The sequence below is a fragment of the Leuciscus leuciscus genome, assembly GCF_965113295.1.
Source record: "Leuciscus leuciscus genome assembly, chromosome: 15".
Classification (NCBI taxonomy): Eukaryota; Metazoa; Chordata; class Actinopteri; order Cypriniformes; family Leuciscidae; genus Leuciscus; species Leuciscus leuciscus.
In genome coordinates this window covers 35,551,062-35,577,538 of record NC_138739.1, presented here as the reverse complement: position 1 = coordinate 35,577,538, position 26,477 = coordinate 35,551,062, and the positions used below count along the sequence as shown (strand labels likewise).

The 26,477-nt window shown below is 38.6% G+C and overlaps 1 protein-coding gene and 2 long non-coding RNA genes across 5 annotated transcripts in view; 2 read left to right on the top strand and 1 right to left on the bottom strand.

The window, feature by feature from the left end:
• LOC309475255 overlaps positions 1-26,477 on the top strand; it is a 239,290-nt gene that overhangs the window by 175,210 nt on the left and 37,603 nt on the right. The gene's annotated exons all lie outside the window — the stretch shown is intronic.
• The window catches only part of add3a (adducin 3 (gamma) a), a 93,920-nt gene that overhangs the window by 64,768 nt on the left and 2,675 nt on the right, over positions 1-26,477 (bottom strand). Inside the window, exons 1-2 of one of the 3 annotated variants that reach the window (XM_082137829.1) lie at positions 10,123-11,478; positions 5,520-5,572 (exon numbers count right to left, since the gene is read on the bottom strand). The exons of 1 other annotated variant lie outside the window; for it this stretch is intronic. The gene's annotated coding sequence lies outside the window, so the exon portion shown is untranslated. Of the gene's footprint in view, positions 1-5,519; positions 5,573-10,122; positions 11,479-26,477 lie in introns of those variants that run through there. One more of the 3 variants, XM_082137828.1, reaches the window with a different exon arrangement.
• On the top strand, positions 14,802-19,549 carry LOC309476602. Its single transcript, XR_014198293.1, has 2 exons — positions 14,802-19,201; positions 19,242-19,549. It is a non-coding gene; the product is annotated as an uncharacterized lncRNA (long non-coding RNA).

The following is a 26,477-nucleotide window of genomic DNA, read 5'->3' as shown; positions in this document are numbered from 1 at the left end:
CTTTTGATGTAATTTCCAGCAAGAAACTAGCACTGCAGTAAATAAATATTTCCTTAGTTTTCACCAAAGATTGCTCTATCGCTGCCTCAGAAGTTTTGTGAGGTAGATTCGATGAAGATGAATATAGATGAATATGTAAATGTGTGCTGTGCACTTCCCTCTTAAAAAAAAAAAAAAAAAGAAGAAAGTATCGGATCATAGCAATATGGATATGTTTGCACAAGCTCCAATTAGGCACTCCAGTAAAAGTCAGATCACATTTTTTATCGGGCACTTTACATTGCTTTAAAGCAAGCAGCTTTACAGTATTAAACGTGAAAAAACAGTGTCAGTGTCGCTTTCGATTAGAATTAAAACTTCAATTTGTACTATATAGCGGCTCTCTGTGTTCCAGTTTTATTCGCATTTGACCTCAACAGACTGAACAGGAGAAGATTTCCACGTCAAAGAAGGCGGAGCCTCAGAGCCACACCCACCTATTACATAATCGCCATTGTCCAATGGTAGTTCAAAAGTGTTTACCAGCCAGCGTGAACCAAGTTCGCTTGGCAAGCGGTTCCAAAGAACTTCGTTTTGGCCTGAATTCGTTCAGAATGACGTCACACCAGCTCGTTCTTCAGTTATAAGTATATATTAAGAATATTCTTTTAGGGATAGGGTTAGAATTCAGGTGACTATAATTAGCTTAGAATTGCTAAACTGTACAAAAACAGTATGTGCTCATTTAGATAAGGTAAAGTTCCAGCCCTGCCAAATATACTAAAATTGTAATCTTACCATTCCAAAATCTTTCAAGGTCATCCTTAAATATGTAAGTTATGAGCTTTCCAAAACCAAAAGGATTTAAGTGGCAACTTAGCTCAGTTTGGACATAATGTGAAGTTACTGTATTGAGCAGCATGGTAAAATACTCTCATACCCTGCAAGTGTCTGTTTAAACTCCCAAACTCTTGCAGAAATGACATCATAACGGAGGTGGGGGAGGGATATCAGTGCTCAGAGGGGTTTTGTAGAAGCGTGTGCAGTGAAAAAGAGCAAAAGAGACAGAGAAGAAGGGAGGAGAGGGGCTAGGGAGGAAAGTGTAGGCTTGAGGAGTCATTTGGGACGTTTTCTGCAGTCCAGCCAGAGAATGAGGCAGCAGAGAGCGATCCGATGAGACTCTCATGTGTTCAGTTAAAGGGGTTTGCAGACAGAAATCGCTGTTTGTTTGTCGTTCAAAGATGTAAAAACTCCTGTGAATTGATGGACTGCTCTCGAGACGTTATTCACCTTTCATAACCATATAAAACATGTGAAATTGTGTCAGAGGCAGAGAGAGAAAGATAAGATACGGAGTCATTTGGACTCACTATGCGTCATTGCTTTAGAATCCGAGCAAAACGGTGAACGGATCATCCAAAGCAGCTCCATCGTTGTGCTTTTTCGCATCAAAATCCACATTGCTTACAGTGAACTATGATTTATGGGATTATGATAACAACACAGCCCAAATCCACTTTACCAGTAACCCTGATTAGAGCTGTCGCATTACGTGGGTTTAGCCAAAAATCACATACAGCAAGTAATGCGAGACTAAGACCTCAGCGACAGATTATTACGCCTGTAGTGTGGAATTGATCACAGATGACTTCACAATCATAACCAGACCACAGACCATCCTGACACAAAAATAATATTGAAAGTGAATTTTATGCAATGACTTCAGATTATCTAGTACAGAAACAATGGAAAATTCTTTACATATTTTAATTTGGGAAAGTAACAATGGAGGTAAATCAGAAATCTCACTTTGCTAAATCAGCAACAATGTTTTGTATGGGGGACCAAATGTGACGAAACCAAACAAAACAAAACAAAAAACACCACAAGACGAAACGAAGATTTAAAAAATAAATAAATAAAAAATGAAGTGATTACTGACGAACGCATTTTAATTAGACCATTAATAAAAATAAATAACTATTTTCTATCATTAATTATAATTTAGAGATTCATAAACTTAAAGGGGTGGCATAATGTCCTTTTCACAAGATGTAAAATAAGTCTCTGATGTCCCCAGAGTGTGTATGTGAAGTTTTAGCTCAAAATACCCAACAGATATTTGTATATAGCATGTTAAAATTGTCACTTTTTGAGGGTGAGCAAAAACGCACCGTTTTTGTGTCTGTCCCTTTAAATGCAAATGAGCTGCTGCTCCCGGCACAGGGGGCGGAGCTACAACCGCTCATGTTCTTTTACCTCACACAGACATGCACTGAAAATTAAAAAAACGTTTAGCCTTTTATGTTCAAACCGAAGTCAGACAATGATGGAGAGACTCTAGAACAAGTGACAACATGTAGAAGAAACAGGACATTGCTGAATGATTAGTTGATGAATTTATGTAGTTTATGTGTAGTATCTTCCAGTCATTGATTAGCATATTCTGTCTTGATAATTTATAAATCGTGTTCTGGGGGGGCGGGGTTTATGTCAATTCAAGGGTTGGTGATGTCACTAACCCTGGAGGAATGTCGTGTAGTCTCGACCAGCCGTTTGTTGTAGTCCTTAAAAAGTAATTTCTTTAAAAGCAAATATCTTCCTTTGCTTTGAACTTTGAGCGTCGTAACTTTGCAGATGTTGTTTATGCTCAAACAGCAACATTACACACTAACTAAAGTTGGAAAAGTGAAATCATAATCAACCACCCCTTTAATACTGCATTTTCAGTTTGCTTACTTTTGTTTTTAGTAACTAATTTGATTCGATTTTTTGATTAAGTTCTTAATTGATCAATTTCTCAAATGATTATTGAGGGTCACATTTTGGCCTCTATCGTTTTGTGCAAATATTTATTTTATATTAATAGCGGACCAATATAAATAAAGGTATTAAATTATTAATCATGAATCATTTGCGGTACCTAAAATCATTTGAAATGATGGAAAATCCTTGAACAACAACAAGAACAAGAACAAGAACAACCAAAGATTTTTAAATTAGATAGATAATTAAAACAGGTGAAAAACACTTAGTATGTGTTTATAACGCATCATAAACGTATCATACATCGTAGCACGAGTGGAGGCTACTTTGAACAGAGCTCTTTTCGTTTTCCCAGCATTCCCCGTCTGTGTCCTCAAACGCCCCAGAATTGCAACATCATTGTAACAAGAGTCCAAGAATCAGAAAAGAACAGAAACAACACTTCAAATTAAGTTATTGACCCCAAGAAGAGATTTATGGACACTCAAAAACCACCTCGCCTTCACCTCAAGTCAACTGTCTACATTTATATTTAATGCCACTAAAGCCCGGCAAACCTAACTAGTAAATCTACAGGGCTTCAGAAACATTTCCCAGACGTCAGAAATCACTCAGGAAGTGTAATCCAAGCGTTTTAAATGTCGTTTTTGAGGGCTCTCCCAACAGTCCCGTAAAGCATGCTAATGCTCAGGGACGCGCCGTCATCACTCTCTCTCTCAGCGGCCGAAGGAGCGGGAAGAACTGCAGAGATGTTAAATTAATCACAAGAGCTCAGAAAAAGAGAGAGAGACTGCGACAGAGAGGGGAGCTTGTAAACTGCCCGTTTTGGGTTTGCGGTCATTACAGCCGTCAGCGATTCCCGCTCCAGGACTGTAAAACGTCTCGCCAGGTCTTCGTGACTACATCCATGTCATTTACTCAAAAAAAAAAAAAAAAAAAGGCCCAAAACGACACTTGACCAACCATCCACACAAGTGCTCATTTTCACAGAAACAGCCTTACTTGTCCGGTCTTGGACTAATTTAATCAAAGCTGACAGTAGATTTTTAAACGGACTCAAAATGTAATAATTCTATTAATCGAGCAAGCGGTCAGTTATGGCCAAATGTTGTCCTCGGCCTCTGGAAAGTCATGCAAGCTTGCGTGAGAACTGAATTTTGGAACTGTTGCTACATGATGCACAAGGTATTTGATTAGTTATGTAAAATGAGCACAATAACAAACAACACGACAAAAATGTGCTTAATGTGGAAACGGCTGACTCACCCTCATGTTGTTCCCAACCTGTAAGACTTTCGTTTATCTTCAGAACACAAATGAAGCTATTTTTGATGAAATCTGACAGCTTTCTGTCCCTCCATAGACAGCAATGCAATTTACACATTCAAGGTCCAGAACTTGCACAAAAAAACATAATTTATCACTTTATTTACAAAAAGATTGACCTGCAATCCAGTAGGGGAAGCACCACGACGCATGCGCGTTGTGTTGATTTGAGACCGGAAGTTGTTCTGTGAACGTGCTTTGGATAATATTATTTTGTAAATATAGTTGTAAATGATGTATTTTATGCGCATACAAAGCACTCATGCCGGTTCATAAAATTGAGGTTGAACCACTGCAGTCACATGGATTACTTTAATGATGTCTTTTCTATCGTTCTTAACTTTAAATGTGTAAATTGCTTTGCTCCCAATGGAGGGACTGAAAGCTCTCGAATTTCATTAAATATATCTTCATTTGTGTTCTGAAGATGAATGAAAGTCTTACGGGTTTGGAACGGGGAGTAACTACTGACAGAATTTTCATTTTTGGGTGAACTAACCCTTTAAAAGAAGGAACTACAGGCATAAATGTCCATTCCAGTTAGCTTTTACAAACGTCTACAAAAACCGTACAACTTTCCGCAATATTTTACAACTTCTAAACTTTCAGAAAACATTCAAAGTAATAAGTAACAAGATTTATAAATCATTTATATCAATATTGACAAGTCGTGGAGCAATATACTAGCCAATATTTGACCATTTTGAGATTATCAGTATCTGACTCTTTAGCCAATTTGCTAACATTACTGTGGTAAAAAAAAATGGCAACACCAAAAAAACAATGACTTTTAAAATCTATTGACAATTTAGTTGACGGATACATTTCTGCTTTATTAAGTTTGGTAAATTTTGAGTATATATATATTATTTTATTTAAATAAAGATACTTTAATTTCCATTTATTTTGAAACAAAGATATTGATAATGGCTATGGCTATTTAAAAACTATCAATTAGCACTACTTTTTATATCTGACAGACCAATCCGATCTCACGAGAACATGTAACTATTTTACGAGGTGGCAATTTTGTATGAAAAACATGCGATTTATAAAAGTAACTCATTATGAAGGACCATGACAACCGCCAATCCCTCCCCAAAACGTACCCGTCACTGGGGTTTAAACTGATCGTATGAATTCGTACAAATTAGTCACCAATTAAGCACAATGTAAAATAGTTACGAACTGCTGTGAGATTGTGTTGGACAGATTATAATGCATATTTAATAGGTTGATGCATATGCACATGATCTAATTTGCATATGTAGAACTAAGTCAACATTTCAAAACATTGCAGCATATTCACTTTTAGCCTCTGAAAACATTCCGATCTAAAAGCATCTCCAGACTCAAGCAAAGGTTGTACCCCGAGGGAATGAAAAGGTGCTGCGAGTCAAGGTTCAATTGAAGGACTCGCCGTGGGAATGAGCTTTATTTAGACTCACCTGCTGGGAGCCTGAGGTCACGCCGCCTGTTAGCGCTCACGCTGCTCGATCACCTGAAATAAACAAACAAACACACAACAATCATCCAAAGTGATGAACGCTGCAGCTGGAAGGAAGAGAGAAAATATCAGCTACCAGTAGATTTCTCTCAAAGCCTTCCAAATAACTAGGTGCACTTCCTCCCTGATCTGACGTACCTTGTTATCTCTTCAAACGCCTGGAATGCACACGAGAGCCAAAAGATTTAAAAAAACGTAGACAGTCAACTCCCTACACAAGCCCCTCAGTCGATAAATGGAGAAACATAGAGAGAGTAGGCCAGGCCAAACTCTTTGAATCTTAAAAATAATAACTCCTGCACACATGCTTAACGCTCCTCTTCTACGAATCTCACAATGTCTACACCATTTCATTACAGGCCAGGGTACTGATAACCGCATTCTAGAACCAAGTTAACACTTCCTGTTTTTTTGGTTGTTTAGTTAGCGTACACTTAGCGAGGTAATCTCTCACTGTACAAGCTTAGCACTCCGTTAAACAATTAGCCTGCTAACTTAAGGCCCGTTCACGCAAAGAACAACTGTAACAATATTAGCTTCACTCACACCAACGCATAACGTTCGGTTATATACGAATAACTTCCGGTTTACTATAACCGTTCTGCAGTTCTCGTTAAAGTCTGGTGGATTTTGATTGGCATGTCAGTATTTATTTTAACATAGACTGTCAACATTTTATTGGGAAAACGAACACTTGAACATCTGCATGATGAGAACTACCAAAAACGACAGAAACAATCTTTGGAAACAAATCATTTAAAATGCTTGAATCTGGCGGGGTTTATGAGCTACACTGCAGTCAGAGGACGAGCGAAATGTTTTGGCTTGACTTTTTGGGACTGCACACTTGGTTTTAAGACTTTTTTTTACAGTTCCACTTTGTCGTTATCATTATGGTTGTGCTGTGGACTTCCCTATTCTTAGAATTAGAATGATTATTAAAACTAAATAATTATCGTTAGTTATCATCCTTGCTATGAACAATTATTTAGCCAATATTCTGTTCAATTATACAGTTTTCTTTGATCAGGCAACACAAACTGTGGACATTGGACAGACTCGATGGGTGGACCGAATTGTTTATGACAATGACACTTTAATAACAATAACAGATGGTTATTTAACATTGGTTATTCATACTACCAATACCGCTAAAGCTAAGGCACAGTCGCATTTACCGTTATTTGTCAAATGTTTGTGGGCGAAATCCAGTCAATTGGTATCCACACATTCTGGAATTTTAACGCAAGGGTGAAAGATTTCGCAACCGGTTCAAGTTGGTCACGCAAATTTGCTGAAAGCTGCTTGATTTGAAACTAACTTCTGCGTGAGCTTTGCTTCATACAGTATTGCTATACAGTTTATTTGACAATGGACCTTTTTTGCCAACAAAACTTCGCAGAAATGTGACTGAACTTGCCACTAAGTGTCGTCACGATACTGGAATTTCCAACTTCAATACGATACCATGAAAAATATTGATATTCAATACCATTTTCGATACCACGTGGAAAACTGCCATCTATACCGCCATACAGATAATTTATTATATCATAATTTTTGGGTAATTTTGTTGTAATAGCTTACACACAGCACAGGGACACTTTATTTGAATCGTTGAACTACATTTACCAAAAAAAGTAATAAAATTAGAACAAAAACAAATTGCAAACAATAGAGCAATAAATAAGATAGAAAACAAAGAGGCAAATGAAACAAACATGGCTTTTCAGATATTTCAGTATCGATACATATCAAACTATCGATATTTTTGACAACACTACTTGCCGCCACCAAAAAAACATTTTGCAATTCTTCTCAATGCTTTCCAAAATGTCGCTATATTTATGGATTGGCACCTGCAAGTAAATGTAAAGTTTTTTCCTTCCACTCCGTTTAGAATGTCTTAAAAATGACAGACCCCCGTTACACACCGAGAGACAGACAGACCTCCATCAAAGAGCTCAGTTGAGGGGAAAAACCCATCAAATTGACCCTGTCTAGAGCCCTCGGGGAGTTCCGCAGCATGTGATAACCATCTTTATCGTCTGTACCAACACATCTGTCTAAACACTGCTAGGTCACACAGCGGGTAGTACATGCTGCAAGTCCACGCATCATTTCACTTTGTATGTCCAATTATGCTAAACTCTTATAAATAAAGGTTCCAAAGACTGAGTTTCCGCAGTGATGCAACCGAAGAACCATTTTTGTTTCCCCAAAGAACCTTTCAGTGAGCATTTCTTAAAAGAACCATTTTGTTCTTAGCATGAAGAACATATCTAAAGAACCCTTTTCCACTATAAAGAACCTTTTGTGCAATACAACGTTTCTGCGGATGTTAAAGACTCTTCATCCATAAATGGCAATATGAACCTTTATAGTTACACAGTTAGAAACCAACTGAATCTACAAGTTAATGTTCAGAAAACTCAAATTAGTTCAATCCTGTTACGCCACATGCGAATAATTGGTTCACGCTTCATTCACCGTGCTGATGGGGTTCAGGGTCACTTAGATAACATCGGTACTTACATAATTGTGTCTGGCCCGTGTTGTCCTACAGACAGCTAGTGGCCCCTGAAGCGAGGTGATTCCTGCTCTGCAACTTATGCAAGCAAGCTAGTCTCGGTCCTGTTGCAACCGAAACACTCAGCATCTGTTTTCACACTTCCAGACATATTTTGGCTAAGGAACCCATTTAAATTTGGGGTTTTATTGCAGACCAGTGAGCTCCCAGCTATTTTAAAAAACTCAGACCACGCCGTTTGTGGGAAACGAGACACTTACGCAACACTGGACTGTTAGTGTGATTCTGTCAGACGGCTCTGAATTTCACAGGCTCTCGCTACTGAGTTTGGCTCTTTTTGTCACCCTGAGCATTAATGGGGTTTATGAGAGGAATGTGCAGAGATTTTGGGAAGTACTTTGGTAGCCCACAGCATCATTACGCTAGCCACGGTCCGTTCGCTGGCTGCTTGATGCATATCGCGTACAAAAATGTCAAGCGCTGGCTAAAAATTAACAGTTCCAATCTGATTGGCTATTGGGGGTTCTACGTGAATTATGAGCAATATTACTATACAAGTCTGGAAAATTATAGCTGCATGATATATCGTAATAAAAGCAATATCGCGATATGGCTTAGGGCAATATACCGGTTTCAGAGTAAAGCACATTTACACATGTGTAGTTCATGATACAGTGTTTCCGAGTCTTGGTTAATTTACAGTGAATTAAGTTGTTCTGAAATGCTGTGAGACACACGCGTGTAAATGAACATCCAGTACCTTCGCTATAAAACCGACAGAGCATTTATTTATTTGTTGGCAACCCGTCAAAATAAAAGCTTGATGACATACTGTTTAAAAAAGAAGAAATTAAGAACATTTTAATATTGTAATTTTACAGTAAAATAAAATTATTTTGAATACAAATTTCTTATGTTTAACATATTTAATAATAATAATAATAATCCTTAATATAATCCCATAATAATAAAACTGAAATCAAAATCCTAATAATTATTAAAGTCATTGAATTTTTTTTCAAGTGTATTTTTTTTTTTTTTTTTTTAGCTTTATGTTTCACGTATTTACACTTTATGGTTAGAATTGGTTCTTGTAAACAGTTAACTTAAATATGAACACCAGAATTTTTCAAGTTTTCAGCCCTAAAAGAATTTTGCATTAAAAAGAAAAATGCAAATGCACTCACCAACAAAATCACCTCAATCATTCTACAGCTAATTAATAATTATTTCCAAATAGAGCAATTCAAGTCATCAGGTTAAACTTCCTGTCTTTTTCATATCACAATATATAATCGTCAAACATCGTACTGCCATTTTTTTCCCAATTTCATGCAACCCTATGAGGTATAAATGAGGTGTACATGTGATATTGCCCAGCTGTGGTTGTCAGATATGGTCTGAACTCAAAAGAGTGATCAAAGAGAAGAGGAAGTCCACTTTGAACGGCTGACAAGCTATATTTGACAGAATAACGGGCAGATGAGCGTTCAGTAAACCATCTCAGTATGTGAGCATCCCTGCGCTCGCTCTACGCCAGAACAGATGGTGCTCGGGAATCCCTTCAATAAATGATAAAAACCCCCTCAGGACCACTGCATGACTGACAACCCCTAAGAATATGAACACATTCATGCCAGTGATTACGAAGGTGCTTCACTTGTGCACTTCTGAATGGAGACGAATCTTTTAGCTGTGACGTAGCAGCCAATACAAGCCTCTCTGCCCAAAAACAAAATGAATTTCGTTCATAAACATGGCGTGACATAATGAGGCTATGGTCCTAATTATCCGTGTTGGACACAGAGTGTGACATGTGCCTTATAGTCCAATAAAAGCAAGTTAACCAGCAGTTTCATTTGTGTTCATGCTAGAGTTTATCGACCAAAATCTTACATCAAAGCCTGAATAACTTTGTCTCACAATAAAACATTTTTTTAAATGTTTTATATTTTACTACATTTTTACGAAAACTACTAATTGAAAAAAAAAACATAAATATTGACTGCTTTACCTTAACTAGTGTGCTTTGTTTGCTGACAGTGCTTGGGAAACGGGGTTTAATGGTCCAACGCTGACACAATGAAACACTGCCGGTGTACCAGAGGAAAACCTGCTTTTAACTCGCCTGACGGTTATCTGATGCAGTGACTCAGAATCCCCCGGGAACGACCAGCTCAATGTTGAGGAGGAACTGTTGTGTAGCGAACATAGCCAAAGCACAAATCATATAAACACTCAGCGGAGATACAAGGTCATTTCAATCTCATAGCTGGAGCAGATGGGCTGGCGACCTTTCGCTCGAGATGGCTAAACAAACAGCATGTGGTTTATGTAAAACAGCCCGTCACTGCATCAAAGGGTGTTTCCTAACTTGCTTGAATAACTGATTTATCTTATGAATATATGAAGTTCTAATGAAACGCAGACCCATTTCAAAGATATTGTTAAATCTGTTCATAAAAAAAAAGATAAATTTGTCATTATTTACTCATTCTCATGGTTTTCCCAAACCTGTGTGTTGTAATTTTTTCCATGGAATACAACAGGATAACATTTCTAAGGAATCATTTCAATCTGATATTTCAGTTGTTCCTTAAACAAAACTATCTTATGATCCACAGAAAAAAACACCAATCAAGTTTTGAAGGAGGGTGCGCAAACAATAAAATTTTTATTTGTCTAGTCAACTATCTGTTTAAAATGTATGTTTATATGTTGGTATGAATCACCAAATGTCTAATCTCTTCAGTAATCTGCAGTCACACCCTCACGTAACATGATTTCTATCTTGAGGACATGGCCGTGGAGATGGGAGGGTTTAGGTTCATCTAGCAGAGCAGCTGATCTAATACACATAAATGTCCTGTGAGGCGTGATGACTGCACACACCCAAACACACAGATGGACGGGTGGGGGAAACGGCTGCAACCTTTTCATGCATTATCAGGCTCATTTCTTCCTTACCGTCAATCTTTTGTTTTAAAGTTCCCCTGTGGTGAAAAATGTGAAAATCAAGCTTTTAAATGTTGTTTATACGTCTATGTGGTGTTTTTAATATACTTTAAGACAAACCATGTGCAAATTCATAAGTCAACACCAGTTAAAGGAGAACTCCGGGCAATTTTTAAGTTAATCTTGATCGTTATACCTTTGTGAGTACTGTCTATAGAAAAATAAAACGAACCGGATTGGTGCTTGCAACACGGAGCTGCTACAGCTAATGACCAGAGCTCCCACTCAGCTAAAACGGCAGTTATGGGGGCATAAACCTAAAGAGTGTCTTTGTGCCTCTTAACAGACACAAAATGCAATTAAAATGTCTGTCCAACATGAACAGGGCCCTTACATGACAACAAGATGCGTTTAGCAACTTAGCCATTGTTTAAATTCACTTAAATAGTGTTTTAGACGGCTAGCTGTAGTCTCGCGCTGAAGTCCCGTGGGAACTCGGTTGTAGCCGGAAAATTGGGTAAATAGCAGTGGCTAAGTTGCTAAACGCATCTTGTTGTCATGTAAGGGCCCTGTTCATGTTGGACAGACATTTTAATTGCATTTTGTGTCTGTTAAGAGGCACAAAGACACTCTTTAGGTTTATGCCCCCATAACTGCCGTTTTAGCTGAGTGGGAGCTCTGGGCATTAGCTGTAGCAGCTCCGTGTTGCAAGCACCAATCCGGTTCGTAATTTTTTCTATAGACAGTACTCACAAAGGTGTAATGATCAAGATTAACTTAAAAATTGCCCGGAGTTCTCCTTTAAAACTGCAGTGAACCAAAGACAGTCTCAAAAACGCGGTTTGAAATCGCTGGTGTTTCTGACATCACAAACTACCAATCACGTCAACAAGTGGATCTCAGAGCTGGTGTGAGTGAGTGGAGGCGGGGCTAATTTGCATATTCATAGAACCACGTATACTAAATGAGGCAAGGGTGTAGAGTTACATTCAAGCTATTTTAAGGCATGAAGAATTTTTTTTCAAAGAAAAAACGTTGAAATATGTCATTTGGTGATCAAAGATGAGTTAACGCAAAGTCAAAATATGCAAAACTTACGTTGAAACTCTCATGTGGATTCCGAACCAGGTTAGCTTTACCACACAACATTTCCTCCCAAAGCCCTCTGAAGACCACACAAAATAAATGAGCTCTCTTTAATAAAATTTTTCTCCATATGGAGGAAAACTAGAAAAAGGGTGCTCAAACTGATTTACAAACAAAGTGATCAAAAGTCATTAATTTTCAGGGAGTTGGTGATTATTAGTAACTCCTCTAACTGCTACTTTTGCGACAATATTTATAACAGTTCAAGACCAGTTTGTGAAAATGAAGAGATGATGTGGCGACTCCCAATGGGTCCCCATACAGTTGGATACTACAGTCGAATGTCTACTAGTTAATGAAACTGACAACGGTATTTAAATGTGGGATTGGACCCAAAAACACAATGGTTGACAGAGATACCCATGGCAATGGATGAGACAAAAATAGACCTAATTTTCTTTGAGAGTTGGTGATTATTGGTAACACCTATTACTGACACCATTGCAACAAAATTTCAAATTGAAGCAAATTAATTCAAGTTTATGCAAATTAACATTGACTTGACTTCTGATATGATTGGATTCTACAGTCGAACTAGGAATTAAAACAATTATCTACATTCACAGTCTCTACAACTAGCCGACTAATTTGGTCTTAAGGAAGCCCTGTATAATTGTGCTGGATTCTCGGTTCATGATTGGATGAATTTATATCAGACACTAGTTCCGTTTAGAAAATGCCATATTGTTAGGGTTAGTTTAAAGTTCCAACTTGCGACCTTGTGTTGCATTCCAGATAACTTTGAAAATAACCAACAGAATGTTGTTTCAATTGCCATCAAATGGAACTTCTCTTCAAGATTACAAGAAACTTCAAGGCCAGTATTCATCCAACTTTGCATGGTGGGGCCAATGTAGGCTCAATATGGGCCTGAGGTATGGGCCCTACAAGGGTTTGTCCATGCTTTCATTTCAGCCATCATGAAAGCCATTGAAAAACACATGTATGGCCCATACTGTGGTTAATTCAGATAGGGCCAACATGGAAACCATGGACAAACCCATGTAGGGCCCATACCTCAAGCCCATATTGTGCCTACATTGGCTCCACCATGCAATGCTGGCTGGGTAGGTTGGGACAAGCTAATATCTGCAGAATATTGGCCCTCCAGGATCAGGAATGGAGACCCCTGTTCCTATCATAAGTGCAAAAGAAGTTCCAAAACAGCTGGATGGAACACAATGGAATGGAACAGACTGCAAGGGTCTCAATGAGTCAAAAAGTCAAAAAACGTCCACAATAATGGATGGCTGTAGCAAAAATCCATTTTCATGAAACATTCCCCTTTTTGTTTTTCCTGCTTTTATTTGTACTCGTAATCTTAATGACCGACCACACACCCCTCAGATTCGGAGGCAAATGTGATCTTGAAATGCCACTCTTGGATGATGATACACAAGAGCCGGGCAAGCACTATTTAAGAAGACATCTGAATACTACAACTCTGACTCTCCCGACTGTTCCATTGAGGAAAACCATGATTCTTAATACTGAAAAATTGTTCTTGTCAATTCTGTGAGGATTGTGTGACACAGGCCATGGACCAGATCCATCCGGTGCACTGGCGTCATCACGGAGACCCATCTTGTGACATCACAAGGTCACTGTTTTCCTCTTCCTTCCTGAATAGAGCCATCACAATGACTGCATAATAAGATCACATGGGGTGACCTACATATATCCACTGACAAGAGACAAATTCAAGGAAAGAAAGTGACACATCAACATTGTCTTTTTTCAAACCCTGTTGTGTCAGCTTTGTAAACATCTGAACCATCAAAAAGAAAAAGAGAACTTCCTGTCCACTTAATCGAGAATAGGAAGAGGAAACGGAATGCTTTCCTGTTCCTGCTGTGGATTGCATCTCTGTCATTCGAACACACACACACACACACGCACGCACAACATAAACACAAAACAAACACATATAGGACTCTTAGGGCGTCAAAAGCAGTGCTAGACAGTAACACATTTTTATTTTGTTACTGTACTTGAGTATCTATAGGGAAACCTTTACTACACTTCGTTCCAAAGCTCCACTGAAACTAGGCAGGGCTGAGCCTGGTCAGTACCTGGATGGGAGACTCCAGGGAAAACCAGGTTGCAGCTGGAAGAAGTGTTAGTGAGGCCAGTAGGGGGTGCTCATAACCCTGTGGTCTGTGTGGGTCTTAATGCCCCAGTATAGTGATGTGGACACTATACTGCCAAAAAGCACCATCCTTTGGATGAGACGTTAAACTGAGACTCTCTGTGGTCATTAAAAATCCCAGGATGTAACCCTGGCATCCTGGCCAAATTTGCCCACTGGCCTCTGACCATCATCATGGCCTGCTAATCATCCCCATACTGATTGGCTTCCATCACTCTGTCTCCTTACTTAAGTAATATTTTATTAGGGTGTCTGTACTTTTACTCGAGTAGGCTATTTCATTTGTGTACTTTGTCCACCACATGCTAAAAGTAGCAAAGTAGCTGTTACAAAATATTTCAGTAGCATATATTTCAGTTGGTTTCACAATAGGCTAGTAGATATATTAGCTGCTTCAATATTTTTCCATTGAGTAGTGGTGTAGCATCGCTATTTTAAACATGCTAAATGTCCTAAAATGTCCTCTTATACTCGTCTAAACATGGGGGAATTAATTTAGTTTTAGAGAATGTTCATTCAGAAGGTTCATTCAAATAAACGGTTTTAAAAAATACTTTTTATTTGTAGTTTCTAGTGTGGACTAGCTTTAATGGTATTTCAATTAAGAGCATGGTGCTAGCTTTTAGCTACAGTTAGCTTCCACAGCTTCAAAGTAGCTTTCCCAACACTGATATCTGTTTTCGCAGCCACACATTCTCAGTGGAAACTCTGATATGAGTTTGGAGCTGTGCTTTGATAAGCCTGAGACCTGCAGGGCTCGACTATCTCACAGTGAACCCATGGGCATCTCACCGTTAGGAAAACACTGAAGGGACATGCGAAAGCACAGCGCTGTGTATGCAAGGATTTGTTTTGCTATACTTTCTGAGATAAAATCTTTCAAAATATCTACACATGTACGGTCAAACCTCTTTAAAAAGACCTGTGAGGCGGCCTCACTATAAAAAAAATACAAAATACCATAAAATTGACTAAAACATTTTTAAACATCAAAAAAAAAACCTAGCTACTGTAATTGGCATCGTTAAAGTAGGCTAGTTATATGACTTTTTTATATTTGACAAAAAAAAACAAAAAACATTTCAAGTCTTCTGAAGCCATTATGAAGAACATAATTTTTTTAATTTGTTAATAAATAAAACCACCTTCAAGAGCACATTACAATAAGCTACAAACTCAAAGAAACAAAGTTCAAGAGTGACTATCCTAAACACAACCAGAAAGTCTTGATCTCCAAAAAGCCTCATTTTTCACAAACTCAAACGCGCAGGAGTCAAAAAGGTTGAAGTACTAAAGACAAACAACAGTAGGAGACTCTTAACACAATGATATCAGCTTTACTCAGGGAGGTGGTCAATGTGGTCTTGTTGTCAAAATACAAATGCTAAATTATAGCATGGCGACCCATGACAGAGTTTGATTGATGCCGGTCGGTTCAAGAACTGAAAGAGTCACATTGAGATTGTGGCTTGAAACCAAAAGCCTTTGGGGGTTTGTTGGCCGGTAATAACGGTCTTGAGCGAGAGTGAAACTAGAGTTGTTATTCCTCTTTTTCTGTGATTTTTAACACATTACAAACTTAATGCTGGTGTTTCATATTACAAAAGAACATGACCGCAGAAACAGCAGGTACAACATTGTTAAAGGTCATGATGGACCACCATAAATGTCAAGAAAATACAACCTCGGGCAGACAGAACCTGCTGTGCCACTTACTTTCAGGGTCATTTTTAAGAGTAAACCGCTGCCTCATCCTTGACTAAATTGCCACATCCAGGAAACAGCCTTTAAGTGGTAAAGAGCTGGTGGAAAAGACTGTACATTTAGACCTCAGTCATTATTCAAGAACACTGCCCTCCATTTGCTGTTAAATCTTTCAGTGTTATGTCCAGTTTAGCAACACTGTAGCAAAATTAGGACAGCATTACGCAAGTGTTAACCGCAGCTGAAGAGTGTGGGCCCTGCCCTGTAAACAGTGATGCGAGAACAAACTGCAATTTCCTTCTCCATTACCCATAATCCATCAGATGGGTAAATTACATGATGCTCATTTTTTGTCTTTTTTAAATGACCAATTTATAATAATAATAATAAAAACACATATAATGAAGTGAATACACATACTGCAACGTGACCACGGGCTAAACTCTGCCGTTACAATTACTAACTTCATCCATTGTGACAGGACGCTACAAGCTGGATAAAAATAGCCGCGCTTCTTCTCCATGAACTTGAACACAGTGCCTGGAACCAACGGACTGTGTTCAAATACCAGTGCGTTTGTTTGTTGAGTTTGTGTTGCATGCAGATCGTTTATGTCATGTTATGCCAAATCAAAGCTGGCCGTGTGTATCATATATTTGAACAGGGCGGCTAGCGTCTCTGAGGAACACGATCCCTGCTGTACATGGAGAAGCTCCAGTAATAGAAGGGAATGCCATGTATTTGGATTTGCATGAGCGTCCATCCACCTTCAGAAGGCTTTGGCACTCTTAGTTCAGCACACAGTAGTAAACTCGATCCTATCGGTCATTAACGCATCCATAAATACCCACAGTAACATACACAATCATTATCAGGTTGAAGAGAATGAACTTGTGAACTGCCATTCCTTGCTCAGATTCCCATCACCAGTCAATATAGATTTTAAAAGATCTCCCAGTAGATCCAGCATTCCTGGTTAAATCTAGAGATATCTGAAGAACTCCAAATTATCCTTCATGATTCATTTAAATGTTATATGTTTAACCTTGCAGGAAGCATTTATTCCAAAATGTGACCATGTAAATGCGAGGTATTTTTAGTTTTGCACATGACACCCAACAGAAACACGTCAGGTGTTTGGGTTCATCCTATGAACCTTTCAGATAAAACACTAATGCACTGTTTGTGAAAATTAACAATTGCCAAGTGAAAGTAAAGTGTTTTTGAACAAATCTGATTCAAATATTCGTATTCATAAGACTCACTGGTTGCCACCTGCTAGTGTAATTTTGTAAGACACCCACACACTACAAGATAATCGGGCCGATTTTGGGCCCAATTCTCCCCTTCTGACAATCCTAGGTAAAGTCCTGATTATCTTGATGGTTCTACAGATTATCTTATCAGATTTTCCTGAGGTGTGATGTGTGTTAAGAGTGATTGAATCTGCTCGGAAGAACGTCTAGGCCACACCGATCTCAAATCGTAAATATCGTGTAATATAGCAAACATGTTGAATATTTACGATTGTGTGGGGGGAACCCAGAGTACAAACGCGCACGCACTCTGTAGATTGTCATGTGGAACTAAACAATATCCAATTCAGGAAGCGAGCTGACGAAAGAGGGAAGCATGACACGACTTCATCCAAATCCAAACCTTTTTCTTATTTCAGCGATTATTTTTGTATCTTTTTACCCATCCTCCAACATGTAGGTTTACTCTGAAGTCACTTTTGATGCGAGCGATTTTGCACAGTCGGGACTCTAGTTGTTTGGGAATGGAGTCTGTGAGTATGTGGTGTCTTGGTCACATTGTGGCACTAAACACACTATACATACGTCACCGGTAGTTCCTATAGAGTGGTGCAAGTATGACATCACCTTGTAGGCCAAAATGCGAAAGTGAGTTAGCATTTTAGCACTTCCGGTCCCGAAGTTAATGGGTTTTTGGTTAAATGGCTGAAAATAAGGTCTGTGGTGATGGTGAACACAAGCTCAAGATACTTTCACGTTTTATTATACAACATAAAATAAATCAGTATTGACTTGATTGAAAAGGGCAGTTGCTAACAAGTGGCTAAATGGGACAACAGAGGCAGTCGAGGAGTTTAAACGTCATCGCGCTGAACAGATAAACGTAGTCCGCTTTTACAGCATCGTTATGCTTATAATCGCGCTATTATAAACTAATCTAACTCAAACTTTCAGGGTAAATGTTTTTAAATAAAACCTGAAAGAGTTGTCGGAAGCTCAGTGATTGTGACGTTAAAGTCGTGGAACCGTGGTGTAGTTCGTTTATAGCCTACCTTTAGCTTTTTACTTCTAGCAGCAGCAATTAGGCTTCAAAATTCATAAAGTTGTGCACATCTGAGAGAATTTTTTCGATGGACAAAAACGTGCAAGTATCATAAACTTTGTTGATCACAGAGCTTGTTTTTTGGGATAATCCAAAAGCCTACGGGAAAATCCTATTAGGTTTTTGTCGAGGGAACCAGCGTGATGCGAACTGCCAGTTGGCCTACAAAATGACATCACACCTGCACCACTCTATTGTGCTGGATTAAACCCTACACTGAAGTAGGAGCTAATTTAGTTCCCCGAAAGGCATTCCTATAACCAAAATCATTCCCAGTTCCTGCGGTGCAAACACGCCGAAAAGTGGGTACTTCCACCAATAGTTATAGGAACTATGGAAAGGTTCCTCCAGTCCAAAAGCCCCTATACTGGGCTGTTTGTCACAGTAAGCAAAAAAAAGCTAAATAATTCAATTGTCATGGCAACATAAAAAATTTTAATAAAAAAGGGCAAAACACAGTTGTGTTATACTTGCTCATTTCACTCACTATTGGCAGGTGTGGCAAAAAGTACATTTTGGACCGTGTTTGAGAATACAGAGCTGTGATGCGGCACTCGACAACAGGAACTATGAGTAGGGTGTGTCCGCCCAGGCAGATGAGTCGTTATATTTAGGTTATTTTTTTCTTTTTACACAATCAGTGCAATAGAGCACATTTCCTTTGTGGGCAGGATGCCATACACCACCCTCAAAGTCACGGTCAGAGGGTCACATACATACGCATATAAACAGACAAGCTTAATAAACGATATTTTCTTTTGTAACAGGATATTAATTGTGTGTGAAGTTTTACAATCCTTTTTTATTAAAGTACATTACAGGGCAGTTTTCTTTTCGTACGCACCATGAAAAAACCTGAATAAAATGCTGTTTTGCAATAAAAATAACACTAACAACTGCACTGATCCAGATGAAACATTCATATACAAACACACACAACCATATACATGTGTATAACTTCAGGCTAATTCCCCACCTGAAGATGCTGTTGGTGCATTCCTGGGAAAGCTGAGCTGTTTTGGCCGGAGGGAGGGATGTAAGACTGCCAGAATGTATATATCTTCATTAGCACATATGCGCTCAGGTTTGTGTACTCAACCGTAAGAGAGAGGGTAAAAAAGTTGATTTTCCGAATTCCAAACGATTCAATGACAAATTGAGCCGAGTCAAGGATTAGCTTGACGATTCACACCTTCAATTACGTTGTCAAAAAAGACACAAGGCTTTATAGGGAGGATGTCTTCAGAAAAGAGCTTGGCTAAATGCTCTACATTTTAATCTGACCTCAAACCACTCTCTGTTCAGGGGGCCGTAAAATCAACCTCAACCATGAGAGCTCAGACCCACTTCCTCCAGACTGACTGCGATTCGTTGACCAGATCCGAGGCTCTTACCGAGAAGCGAAGCGCTAGGAATCTGACACGTTAAATCAAACAAGCGCCTACGATCTATCAATGAAGAAAAGAGTGGTTGGACGTCTTTGTTTTCATGGCAGTGCAGCCTGAGATTCACAAAGGTGGAATGTTTTAATGTCGGACAAACGTACCCCTTGGGGATTTTATGGATACAAAGCGTTGCTTTTAACCTGCAACAAAGGCCTGTCGTCCACTGGAAGCGATGCAAAACCACTGTATGGAGCTTCATTCAGTCTCGACATGTTTATGTTTGTCTTATTAAAGAAAGATCACAATGATCCAACTTCGGCCTGTGGAAAAGGCCTGTGTTTGAATGCCATCCAAATGAAGCTACTTTTGATGCAACCGTCGCAAGTTATTTAATGCTAACATTCAAAAGTTTGGAGTCTGTTATATTTTTGAATGTCTCTTCTGCTCACCAAGGGTGCATTTATCTGAACAAAAACACAGTAAAAACAGTAATATTGTGAAATATTATTACAACAAACTGTTTTCTGTCTGAATATATTTGAAAATGTTATTTATTCCAGCGATCAAAGCTGAATTTTCAGCATCATTACTCCAGTCTTCAGCGTCACATGATCCTTCAGAAATCATTCTAATATGATGATTGGATGTAAAAACAGTATTTTAGACCACATTCTGATGCAGAAAGAAAGACAGATGTGACGGCCACATCTGGGAGTGATTGTGCCGCTCTCAACAGATGTAAAATGACAGTGATTGGGTCCATTAAACTCCTGACCTGGAACATTTTTACTGTGTTCCCAACACAGACACACACACACCCCCCGGGGGTCAAGCCTCACAGTAAACACCACCAAACAATATTTCCCACACAAACTACATCGGAGTTGTTTGAGCTCGCAGCTGTCAAACAACCACAGAAACATCCCTACCAATACCACCAGCAAATTAAAACTGTTACAAAACTTTAATAGCTAGGCCTATAACCATGAAAATGGCCTTGTTTGTAAGCGCATGCAATCTCTTTGTAATTAAAATTACATTTTAATAATCATTTCATTTATTTTATTTAGTCAGATTTGAATCTCTTGCGTAAGACGTCTGGCCTCTCAGATCCAGCATGCACAAAACTGGCTGGGACATCAAACGGTTTCGTCTCAAACTCATTTGAGTCAGCTCTTGGCATCTCTTTCTCTTTTTTTTCCCTCTCACAGGGTACGACCTCTCGTAACCATGGCGAAGGACTGCTAATATCAATGCAAATGGATTCTCTGCTAGCAGGAATTCGGCTGGACCGGAGGAACCCCGAGTGCCACTCCAGAGGAGGATTCGACCGAGGAGCCTGCGCATTTTCATTCACACAGTCCAGAAACTTAAAACCAAAAACCAGACAAGAACAAAAAGTTTATACAGCATCTATAATCAGGCCTGGAAATGTGTGTGTGTGGGGGGGGGGGAATGGAGTTCCAGTTTAAAATGTAGAGGATTTCCATCATTTATCCATGTCACCAAGACACCAAACGCTATGCAAATTTCATAGATGAATATAGTGGGATTTTCGGCATCTGTGGTATAAATATATAAAATATGTCAAGTCAAGTCATCTTTATTTATATAGTGCTTTTTACAATACATATTGTTTTCAAAGCAGCTTTGCAGTGAAAATAATTGAACAAAGTTTGTTTTGGCTGTACAGCAGCCCAACTAGGGTGAATATTGGCCATTTCCACCACTATAATGGGTACTGTTGAAATTGTAGAGAAAAAGTATAGTCCCTTTATCAAACAATGAAGGGCTTTAGCGTGATTTGTTCTTGCTAATCTAAAGAGCGTTTCTTAATCAGATATCACTATGCTACGTTGATAGGCTTGCTATGTTGTTAGCTTGTTCACCAAAGGCTAATGGATAAAACAACGAAGAGGAAATATTTGTACCAAGTTCTGAGAAATGCACTCTTTGTATTTACATTGGTTTTGAAAAACTTTTACACCATTTTCAACAAAAGTTTTAATTTAAAGACTCTAAAATTGTCATGTGGTATAACCAAGTAAAGGTACACCGTAAAAATAAAAATAAAAGTTTTAAATATTAAAAGATTATTGGGAGTACATTTTACAAAAAAATACTTCTAATCTTTCCACTTCAAAATTTCATGTGTTACTTTCCATTTATTTGAGCTGCACTATTAAACGTCAAACGGTCACAATCCCCATGTGATCTTATTCCTTGAAGACAATGATTCGCCGGTGTCTAAACCTTTGACAAAATCACAGCGAACATTCAGATCTGTGTTGGCGCTGCTGTTGAGCCTGGCAGAGAGAGGCAGATTCCATGTGTATGGAACAGCTTCACAAACAGGTTTTTCAACCACACAGTAGACATTATCAATATTTACATTACATTTGTCAAATGATCACAGAAGTACTGGGATAAAAGTAAGTTTATAGTTCGGATATAACACTTATGTCTATGGTAGCGATCAAAATAGAGCAAATCACCTTTTGAAAGTAAATTTGCGCTTCAAATAGCCTAACGATTGCATCCATTACATCGTTACACCAGTAGGTGGCGACAAATTACATCTTTTTTTTTCTTTGAATCATTCATTCAAGAGATTCATTCAAAAATGCTGATTCATCCAGTAATAAAACAAGTGAAGGATTTATGGGTGAGTCATTGAATCATTCTTTCAAACCGATTGTTTTTTTTTAATAATTCATTCAAATGAATGAAACACTTTTAAATAGACTGCAGCAATTAACATTTTGTCAGAACCTTTAAATGACATGTTATTGTGTTTAGTTGCCGGTTCAGAATCATGGGAGAATCGTGATCTCTTTTTGAAACAAAACAATCGTGCAGCTTTACCATTTATGTACAATTAATTTTGAAATTTAATAGTGTGAGAATTGTGAGTAAAAATTGTACTACACCAATTTGTTCTTATTTAACTTATTTTTAAATAAAATATTTTAACGTAACATTTTTGTTATGTTAAAAAGTGAATTCATAACTATCATTACGTTTTGGTTGTACCAATTGACATTTTACAACCTGAACTAAACTAGCCTTGTCATAAAAGGTGACTTGTTTAGATCCTCAAGTGTTTTTTGTTTTTTTTTCATTTCATGTTTTGTTTTTTTCTTTGCATGTTTCAACACATTGGTTGCACCCGATGACTTTGATTTGGCAGATACAGAACACAATCCAAAAATCACATAGCCCCAAATTAAACACAATTCTGACTGGTCGTGAAATTGTTGCTTCACTTTTTCTGAGGACAGAAACATAACTTGACTATGGAAACTTGTCGCATCTCCTCTAAACAGAAGGACGTTGTAAGAAGACATGGAAAAGATCTCTTGGGCAAGACATAAGCCCATTCAAAGTCTGTGAAAAGGGTCCTTAGTGTCACATCCAAAGCGATCTCATGGGGTCTGTCCTCCTCTCACTTCCTGTGCTGGTATAGAGTTGTGTTACAGTCTGTGAGAACCATCTCTATGGGGCCTGTTTCCACCCACACATGTATAAAGAGATTATTCTGACCCTTATCCCACAGAGACACGATTCCTGACAATGATGCGGTCTTATGCCACACCGGCTCATCCAATTATATTACAAGATTTGCTCATGTTGCTCGCTGTCATTTAGCTTGTTCATCTATAATCAAATAACCCCACAGAACAATATGTGGATATGTCTAAGACCACATTATGCGGCTGTGCGCCATTTTGTGGGTTTATAAATCTAGTTTTTGACTGGTAAACGACCGGAATCTGGAATGTCAATGCAAAAGCTCTTCTCCAATGGACTTTAGGTAGTTAAACTCTTGTTTAAGGGGTCTTCCAATGATAATATGAGTTATTCCTCTCTTAAAAAAGGTATTTCTTAGGTCAGAGACATCAACCCATGTACTTGACCTTAAAAAGCTGGTGCAAAAATGGACTGCTTTTGGCCTCAATTTTGGACAATTCACAAATGAATGACTGTTGAGAGACGGCTGCTGTAATGATGACTCAAAAACTCACAAGTAATGGCTTTGAATCACCTGAATGATTTTGTTAATTCACAGAAACACCATCTGTCTAATTTACTAACAAATAGGCTAACAGCAAATAACAACTAGCAATAATCTACTGAATGTCTAATGAAAGACCAACCATAGGTGTTTATTCCAAAGCCTTCATGAACTACAACTATTTACGCCCAAAAAGTGGGGTGAGAGTTTGTCAGATTAGTCAAATTATTCAGACAATCCACAACTAACTAGTCAACTTTGAAAATACGTGGTTTGGCATATCCCCAATTTAAATCAAAGGATTATCAGCGCAAAACACATTTACATACATAAGTGCTCTCAGCTGCAACTTTTCAGTCGCCGTGCCGCATGCAGATGGTGAAAAAGAAAACCAGGATAAAACAAACCCGAAATTAGACTCGTATGGAGCGGCAAGACCAAAGAGAGCGAGAGTAACTTGCACAATAGAAACACCACCACCAGCACTCGCACACGCTCCACACATCCTCAAAACAAAATGAAAAGTTTCCATGGCAGAACGCAGTCAGCATGTGGAGCTCATATGTTTCTGATAAGCGTTAATGGGGAACTGTGAGGTAATGATGAAGTCATGCTTGTCCACTGGACAGGTTCAAATAAAAAGACTGGTGCTTTCCAAATGGTTTCATACTTACTCAAGCACTGACACACACACACACACACATGCAGAAATGAGACTGGCTCACAGCGCTGGTCAGGGCAAGAGAAGATAAAATTACGGTTTCAATTCGTGTTTATCTTTACACGCGGCTGGATAACAGATACTCCAAATGCATCTCTATATGTATCTGACCTCAGAAAGCATTCTCAGCCAGACTGTGGGTTTTTTTCTTGATATGAAGAAAGAAAAACAGAAAGAAGCCTGATCATCTGCAATATTCATGCGCTCCTTTGCGTGCAGAGAGAGACAAGCGGACACACCCATCGAGAAAGGAGAGAGGCTAAAACCTGGCTTAAGAACTCAAATTCTAGTATTAAAGAAAAAATGTGCGATATCAATTTAAAATCTAGTGTTAGCGACAGTCCAGAAATCTGTTTATCTACACAACGAAGGCCACTTTCACTCAGCAGCAGAATACGGTTGTCAGTCCTGTATTTGAGTCCTTAATACGGTTACGTTCACACACAGTTTGGTTATTTACGGAAGTGACAAGTCACTGTTCGGCTCAGTTTTGTGTTCTACGCGTGATCGCTATCCACCCAGATATAAACGCTGCTAGTTTAAGGCAGGGTAGTCGATTTGTTCCAGAAACATTTATTGTTGTGCTGGTTGAAAGTCTCTTCTCACACACAAACACACACACACACACACACATACATATATACATGCCATCATTATGTTTTGCAACAATTAGGTTGCGAAGGTCTTGAGACAGCTCTTTGCTTTTACCCATCATGAGATGTGTCTTGTGTGACACCTTGGCAATGAGACCTTTTTGTAGGCCATCAGTTGGGACTGAACCAGCTGTTATTAATTTCCACTGACAGGGGATTTCTGGATTGCTTTTTAATTACTGTAAGTTTTCAGCAGTTGTCTTGGCTTTCCATGCCTTTTTGCGCCTCCCTTTCTTCATGTGTTCAATACTTTTTCCCTGTGTCATTTCACATTATTAAACATAACTTAATTTCTGAACTTATTTTTGTTTGTTTCTTTGTATGTATGGCTTACTTGGGTTGTTACCAACATCTGGTGAAAATTTCATGTCAATAGCACCTTTGGAAATATATTTACTGAGAAAAATGATGACGTGTTCAATACTTATTTCCCCCGCTGTATACACACACATATATATATATATATATATATAGTCTGTAGAAAGCTTAGCGTTCACACCATAACTACTATAATTTGGAAGAGATGGAAACCAATGACTTTTTACTCGGAGCGGTTCGTGACTCATATTTAGCCTATGTGTTTCAATGGCGACACTATCAACACCGAAATGAAACTGCAGCAGTCAGGTGGTAAACGTAAGAGCTCTGCAAGTTGTTTATTCATTATTATTGTAATGTTATGTGCTTTGAGACATGAGGTATTTTAATGCCGTCTCTCGTGACGCGTTGCTCCTTGCTGTGCACGTTCATGTGTTTTGGAGAAGGCGTGGCTTTGTAGACGCTCTGAAGTAAGGGTGGGATCTCATGCTTTCAAAGCTAGCTTGCTATTGCTAACCTCTGAAAATACCTATTCTACCTTTAATGGAGATTTAATGGATAAGCTTGCAGCTTTGATTGGACTCGTGCGGTGTCAAAAGTGATATAGTCTCAGGACCAATTGGCTGAACGTCTGATGCATAAGGCACACAAAATGGAAACACTTCAAGTCGTCATTTGATTGGTTGAATTCTCCAGGATATCTGGGAGACGTGTGTGTCGCGTTGTTTAAAAGGCCACCTGGAAAAAAGCCGTCGTGGACATTGAGCGCTTATCAGGATCAACTAAATGCTGGTTTTTTTGTTTGTTTGTTGCGCCATTGTTGCAGTAAACTTGACGTTCTTGGATGAATTTCACGTCGGTCTATTATTCTAGGGACATCGACTTTACATTTTCACGCCCCTAAACATGATGCTGAACAAAACGAACTGTGATTGGTTGCTTTGCATGTCGGTCATATGTCCTCG